Source organism: Lolium rigidum, chromosome 6, assembly GCF_022539505.1.
Source record: "Lolium rigidum isolate FL_2022 chromosome 6, APGP_CSIRO_Lrig_0.1, whole genome shotgun sequence".
NCBI classification, from domain to species: Eukaryota; Viridiplantae; Streptophyta; class Magnoliopsida; order Poales; family Poaceae; genus Lolium; species Lolium rigidum.
Genome location: NC_061513.1, coordinates 320891003 through 320899024, shown reverse-complemented (window position 1 = coordinate 320899024; position 8022 = coordinate 320891003).

Here is an 8022-nt window from a genome sequence, read left to right as displayed (position 1 = left end):
TACCTTTACTTTGATTTATTGCTTTATGAGTTAACTCTTATGCAAGACTTATTGATGCCTGTCTTGAAGTACTATTCATGAAAAGTCTTTGCTTTATGATTCACTTGTTTACTCATGTCATTACCATTGTTTTGATCGCTGCATCCACTACATATGTTTACAAATAGTATGATCAAGGTTATGATGGCATATCACTTCAGAAATTATCTTTGTTATCGTTTTACCTCGCTCGGGACGAGCGAGAACTAAGCTTGGGGATGCTTGATACGTCTCCGACGTATCGATAATTTCTTATGTTCTATGCCATATTATTGATGATACCTACATGTTTTATGCACACTTTATGTCATATTCATGCATTTTTCGGAACTAACCTATTAACAAGATGCCGAAGTGCCAGTTCCTGTTTTCTGCTGTTTTTGGTTTCAGAAATCCTAGTAACGAAATATTCTCGGAATTGGACGAAATCAAGACCCGGGGTCCTATTTTTCCCGGAGCCTTCCGGAACACCCGAGAGCCGCCGGAGGGAAGCCCTGGGGGCCCCACACCACACCCTGGCGCGGCCAGAGGGGGGGCCGCGCGGCCCTATGGTGTGGGCCCCCCAGGCCCCCTCCGAGGGTGCCCTTCCGCCTATTTAAAGCCTCCGTCGCGAAAACCCTGAGGCGAAAAACCACGATACGAAAAACCTTCCAGAGCCGCCGCCATCGCGAAGACAAGATCTGGGGGACAGGAGTCTCTGTTCCGGCACCCTGCCGGAGCGGGGAAGTGCCCCCGGAAGGCTTCTCCATCGACACCGCTGCCATCTCCGCCGCCATCTTCATCACCGCTGCTGCTCCCATGAGGAGGGAGTAGTTCTCCATCGAGGCTCGGGGCTGTACCGGTAGCTATGTGGTTCATCTCTCTCCAATGTACTTCAATACAATAATCTCATGAGCTGCCTTACATGATTGAGATTCATATGATGATGCTTGTAATCTAGATGTTACTATGCTAGTCAAGTGAGTTTTACTTATGTGATCTCCGGAGACTCCTTGTCCCACGTGTGTAAAGGTGACAGGTGTGTGCACCGTGTGGGTCTCTTAGGCTATATTTCACGGAATACTTACTCACTGTTATGAATGGCGTAGTGAAGTGCTTATTTATATCTCTTTATGATTGCAATGTGTTTTGTATCACAATTTATCTATGTGCTACTCTAGTGATGTGTTATTAAAGTAGTTTATTCCTCCGCACGGTGTAATGGTGACAGTGTGTGCATCCGTGTTAGTACTTGGCGTATGCTATGATCATGATCTCTTGTAGATTGTGAAGTTAACTATTGCTATGATAGTATTGATATGATCTATTCCTCCTACGTGGCGTGAAGGTGACGAGTGTGCATGCTATGTTAGTACTTGGTTTAGTCGTGTTGATCTTTCTTGCACTCTAAGGTTATTTAAATATGAACATTGAATTGTGGAGCTTGTTAACTCCGGCATTGAGGGTTCGTGTAATCCTACGCAATGTGTTCATCATCCAACAAGAGAGTGTAGAGTATGCATTTATCTATTTTGTTATGTGATCAATGTTGAGAGTGTCCACTAGTGAAAGTCTATTCCCTAGGCCTTGTTCCTAAATACTGCTATCGCTGCTTGTTTACTGTTTTACTGCGTTACTACTGCTGCGTTACTACTGCTGCGTTACTACTGCTGCGTTACTACTGCTGCGTTACTACTGCGTGTTTACTGTCCTGGGCAAAGTACTTTTCTGGTGCCGTTGCTACTACTTATTCATACCACCTGTATTTCACTATCTCTTCGCCGAACTAGTGCACCTATTAGGTGTGTTGGGGACACAAGAGACTTCTTGCTTTGTGGTTGCAGGGTTGCTTGAGAGGGATATCTTTGACCTCTTCCTCCCTGAGTTCGATAAACCTTGGGTGATCCACTTAAGGGAAACTTGCTGCTGTTCTACAAACCTCTGCTCTTGGAGGCCCAACACTGTCTACAAGAATAGAAGCTCCAGTAGACATCACATCCCCAAGGTTGGAAAAAATTTCAGCAGTTTTATCACAAGCAGTTTCAGCAGTTTTAGCAGTTTCAGGTAATTTTGCGCGCTTTGCACTAGGAGTAGAAGCATTGCCAACACCAATTATTTTACCATTAATAGTAGGAGGTGCAGCAACATGTGAATCATTAGCATTGCTAGTGGTGGTAATAGTCCAAACTTTAGCTACATTTTCCTCTTTAGCTAGTTTTTCATTTTCTTCTCTATCCCGCCTAGCACGCAGTTCAGCCATTAATCTTATATTCTCATTAATTCTAACTTGGATGGCATTTGCTGTAGGAACAATTTTATTTTCAATATCCCTATTAGGCATAACTTTCGATTTCAAAAGATCAACATCAGAGGCAAGACTATCAACTCTAGAAGCAAGAATATCAATTTTATTGAGCTTTTCCTCAACAGATTTGTTAAAGGCGGTTTGTGTACTAATAAATTCTTTAAGCATAGCTTCAAGTCCAGGGGGTGTATTCCTATTATTGTTGTAAGAATTCCCATAAGAATTAGCATAACCGTTACCATTATTATAAGGATATGGCCTATAGTTATTACTAGAATTGTTCCGATAAGCATTGTTGTTGAAATTATTATTTTTAATGAAGTTTACATCAACATGTTCTTCTTGGGCAACCAATGAAGCTAATGGAACATTATTAGGATCAACATTAGTCCTACCATTCGCAAGCATAGACATAATAGCATCAACCTTATCATTCAAGGAAGAGGATTCTTCAACAGAATTTACCTTCTTACCTTGTGGAGCTCTTTCCGTGTGCCATTCAGAGTAATTAACCATCATATTATCAAGGAGCTTTGTTGCTTCACCAAGAGTGATGGACATAAAGGTACCTCCAGCAGCTGAATCCAATAAATTCCGCGAAGAAAAATTTAGTCCTGCATAGAAGGTTTGGATGATCATCCAAGTAGTCAGTCCATGGGTCGCAATTTTTAACCAGAGATTTCATTCTTTCCCAAGCTTGAGTAACATGTTCATTATCCAATTGTTTAAAATTCATTATGCTACTCCTCAAAGATATAATTTTAGCAGGGGGATAATATCTACCAATAAAAGCATCCTTGCATTTAGTTCAGGAATCAATACTATTCTTAGGCAGAGATAGCAACCAATCTTTAGCTCTTCCTCTTAATGAGAAAGGAAAAAAAATTAATTTTATAATGTCACCATCTACATCTTTATACTTTTGCATTTCACATAGTTCAACAAAATTATTGAGATAGGCAGCAGCATCATCAGAACTAACACCAGAAAATTGCTCTCGCATAACAAGATTAAGTAAAGCAGGTTTAATTTCAAAGAATTCTGCTGTAGTAGCGAGGTGGAGCAATAGGTGTGCATAAGAAATCATTATTATTTGTGCTAGTGAAATCACACAACTTAGTATTTTCAGGGGTAGCCATTTTAGCGAGTAGTAAATAAAGCAAACTAGATAAAGTAAATGCAAGTAAACTAATTTTTTTGTGTTTTTGATATAGCAAACAAGATAGTAAATAAAGTAAAGCTAGCAACTAATTTTTTTGTGTTTTGATATAAGTGCAGCAAACAAAGTAGTAAATAAAATAAAGCAAGACAAAAACAAAGTAAAGAGATTGGGAAGTGGAGACTCCCCTTGCAACGTGTCTTGATCTCCCCGGCAACGGCGCCAGAAAATATGCTTGATGGCGTGTATTTCACACGTTCGTTGGGAACCCCAAGAGGAAGGTATGATGCGCACAGCAGGCAAGTTTTCCCTCGAGAAAGAAACCAAGGTTTATCGAACCGGGAGGAGCCAAGAAGCACGTTGAAGGTTGATGGCGGCGGGATGTAGTGCGGCGCAACACCGGAGATTCGGCGCCAACGTGGAACCTGCACAACACAACCAAAGTACTTTGCCCCAACGAAACAGTGAGGTTGTCAATCTCACCGGCTTGCTGTAACAAAGGATTAACCGTATTGTGTGGAAGATGATTGTTTGCAGAGAAAACAGTAAAAACAAGTATTGCAGCAGATTTGAATTTCAGTATTAAAGAATGGACCGGGGTCCACAGTTTACTAGAGATGTCTCTCCCATAAGATAAAAGCATGTTGGGTGAACAAATTACAGTCGGGCAATTGACAAATAGAGAGGGCATAACAATGCACATACATGTCATGATAAGTACAATGAGATTTAATTGGGCATTACGACAAAGTACATAGACCGCCATCCAAGCTGCATCTATGCCTAAAAAGTCCACCTTCGAGGTTATCGTCCGAACCCCCTCCGGTATTAAGTTGCAAAGCAACGGACAATTGCATTAAGTATGGTGCGTAATGTAATCGACAACTACATCCTCGGACATAGCGCCAATGTTTTATACCTAGTGGCAACATGACACAGCACAACCTTAGAACTTTACATCACCTGTCCCGAGTGTCAATGCAGGCATGAACCCACTATCGAGCATAAATACTCCCTCTTGGAGTTAAGAGCAAAAACTTGGCCAGAGCCTCTACTAATAACGGAGAGCATGCAAGATCATAAACAACACATAAGTAATAACTTGATAATTAACATAACATGGTATTCTCTATCCATCGGATCCCGACAAACACAACATAGAGTATTACAGATAGATGATCTTGATCATGTTAGGCAGCTCACAAGATCCAACAATGAAGCACAATGAGGAGAAGACAACCATCTAGCTACTGCTATGGACCCATAGTCCGAGGGTGAACTACTCACTCATCACTCCGGAGGCGACCATGGCGGTGTAGAGTCCTCCGGGAGATGAATCCCCTCTCAGGCAGGGTGCCGGAGGAGATCTCCAGAATCCCCCGAGATGGGATTGGCGGCGGCGGCGTCTCTGGAAGGTTTTCCGTATCGTGGTTTTTCGTATCAGGGGTTTCGCGACGGAGGCTTTAAGTAGGCGGAAGGGCAGAGTCGGAGGGATGACGAGGGGCCCACACCATAGGGCGGCGCGGGCCCCCCTTTGGCCGCGCGGCCCTATGGTGGCGGCGCCTCGTCGCCCCACTTCGTATCCCTTTCGGTCTTCTGGAAGGTTCGTGGCAAAATAGGCCCCTGGGTCTTGATTTCGTCCAATTCCGAGAATATTTCGTTACTAGGATTTCTGAAACCAAAAACAGCAGAAAACAGCAACTGGCACTTCGGCATCTTGTTAATAGGTTAGTTCCAGAAAATGCACGAATATGACATAAAGTGTGCATAAAACATGTAGGTATCATCAATAATATGGCATAGAACATAAGAAATTATCGATACGTCGGAGACGTATCAGTGTTTCATGATCCTTGCTATCTGCGGCACTCTTTGAGGCATCTATAGCAAAGGAAAAGAGCAAGGTCCCCATTGATTTTGCATCATAGCACTCGTAATTTCAGAGGCTTTTTCATGATCCTTGCTATCTGCGGCACTCTTTGAGGCATCTATAGCAAGGGAAAAGAGCAAGGTCCCCGTTGTTTCATGATCATTGCTATTTGCGGCACTCTTTGAGGCATCTATAGCGAACGAAAAGAGCAAGGTCCCTGTTGATTTTGCATCATAGCACTCGTAATTTCAGAGACTTTCTCATGGTCCTTGCTATCTGCGGTACTCTTTGAGGCATCTATAGCAAAGGAAAAGAGCAAGGAGTCTTCAAATCTTCTTAAATTCCAATACACCGGCGCTCTCGATAGGAGTAAGGATTCTTCAAATCTTCTTGAATTCCAATACATCGGCGCTCCCGATGGGAGTAAGGAGTCTTCAAATCTTCTTGAATTCCAATACACCGGCGCTCCCGATGGGAGTAAGGAGTCTTCAAATCTTCTTGAATTCCAATACACCGGCGCTCCCGATGGGAGTAAGGAGTCTTCAAATCTTCTTGAATTCCAATACACCGGCGCTCCCGATGGGAGTAAGGAGTCTTCATATTTTCTTGGATTCCAGCGAACCAGCGCCCAACGCCGATGGGAGTAATAGTCTTCATATTTTCTTCGATTCCAGCGAACCAGCGCCCAGCGAACCGGCGCTCCCGATGGGAATAGACATAATAGTTGAAGATCTTCCAGAAGCTCCCGAGTAATTCCAGTGTCGGGAGTACATCGGACAAGATGATATCCATTGAATATTCCAGATGATTCCACTGACCCGAGAGTGCATCGGGAGAAGATATATCCAGAGCCGAGGAAGATAAGTCCACCAAGCTTGGCTGCAGCGAGGCCAATACGGAAGCAGGTCGCATTGCGGAAGCAGGCGAAGTAATCAATTAGAAATAGTTGAAGTAGCGGCGTAGTCGAAATAGTTGCGCCACCAAAGATAGTCCATGCGACGGGCGCAGCCGAAATAATTGCGCCAGCCAAAATAGTCCATGCGGCGGCTGGTTGACATGGCCGATGAAGAGGACGCAGTTGATATGGCCAATCCGCGACGGATGAGCACCCGAATACATCCAATCCACAATGTCGGGCTCAGACAGACGAGCCCCCAGTATGACGAGTGCGTGATGGCGGGCGCGGTCAACCGAGTAGAGCAGTCGACGGGCGAGCTCCCGAATATATCAAGTCCACGATGCAACAAGCGAGCCCCGAACGTGGCGACCGTGCACGGTGAAGCAGTCGAAGCTTGTTCCGATCTGCAGTCATATGACGGTGCAAAAAACTGTGCACAAATAATAGTACGAGCCAAAAATATTTGACGAAATAAATTTTGCAAGTAGTAATTAATTGGAATTATATGACCTGATTATTGGTGAACTTGAGAGTCGGATGCCACAACGGTGTGGATAGTGTCGGCAGCCTCATCGTCGGTGATGATGCATGTTCCTCTGAGGCGCCGATGGTGATGTATGTTTTTCTAAATACGAAATCGCCCGTCCTTGAAGACTTAAAAGTTCGTGTGCGGCTAGCAGCTATTTGTCGAGTAGGCTCTTCATGTGCATCCGATTATTTCTGCTCTTGGCAGATATGTTTGTACGGCTGCCACCTTAAACTGTTGGATAGAAAATTCACGGGCGGTCTGGCCGCAAAATCCATAAACGTGACTAGTGCATGCATCGGTTAATTCTTCTTTGCCTAGGGACTTGGTGAGCTCCTTCTTCTGTTGGGGTACTGACCACGATTTGAGCAGCCTGTGGCAATTAATTATGGACCGCACTACCTGGCGGCGCCGCACAAAACTCAATTCGTGCGGCGGTTTCCGTGTACCCCATCCCGAAATAGTAGCTCCCGCGATTTTTTCCTTGCTAGAAGCATGGACGGTAGTACACTCCTGTGCAGGGCTCACTGCATGCATCTGTGCGCCTAAAAAGAAGTCCGTACTAGCTGTATCCCGTCCACATCTTAAACGTGTACTACAATAGTAATGCGACATGAAAAAACTGTTCTAGCTGTAGCACGTTAAGAGAAAAAGAAGCCGAGGACATTGTTGTGACTAGTCAACTGTGTGACATGTCTTCAATTTGAGATTTAGCAGATTTTCTTCTTGATTTTGCTCACTCCGTTGACATCAATTTCTACACAAAAAAACAAAAGAGCACACTTATCAGGTTAACTTAGTACAGTAGCAGTTTAGCCTGTTGCCATATTAATTAGCCGTGGTCACCACTCATCACAAAAACCAAAAAGAGCACTTATAGATTATCTCACTAGCACTTCCCAGATTAAATAGCCACAATTATTAGGTTATTTATGTAACAATTACAAAATGATGTTTACCAAAAGCAATTAACAGATTATCGCCGCTCGCATTACCAGATTAATTCATCTCAATTGCCAGGTTAATTAGCCACAATTACTACTTAATTAGACATAATTACAAAATTGTTTATAAATACAACTACCAGATTATCAGTAGCGATTAACAGAATTAATTAGTCACAGCTACCAAATTATGAGCTATCTCCAAACTAAAATGGCACACCACAGAAAATACACTCACAATATGTAGCCGATTCTTAGGAATTAGGATTGTAGAAGGATAGAGAGGGAGAGAGATATGCGGA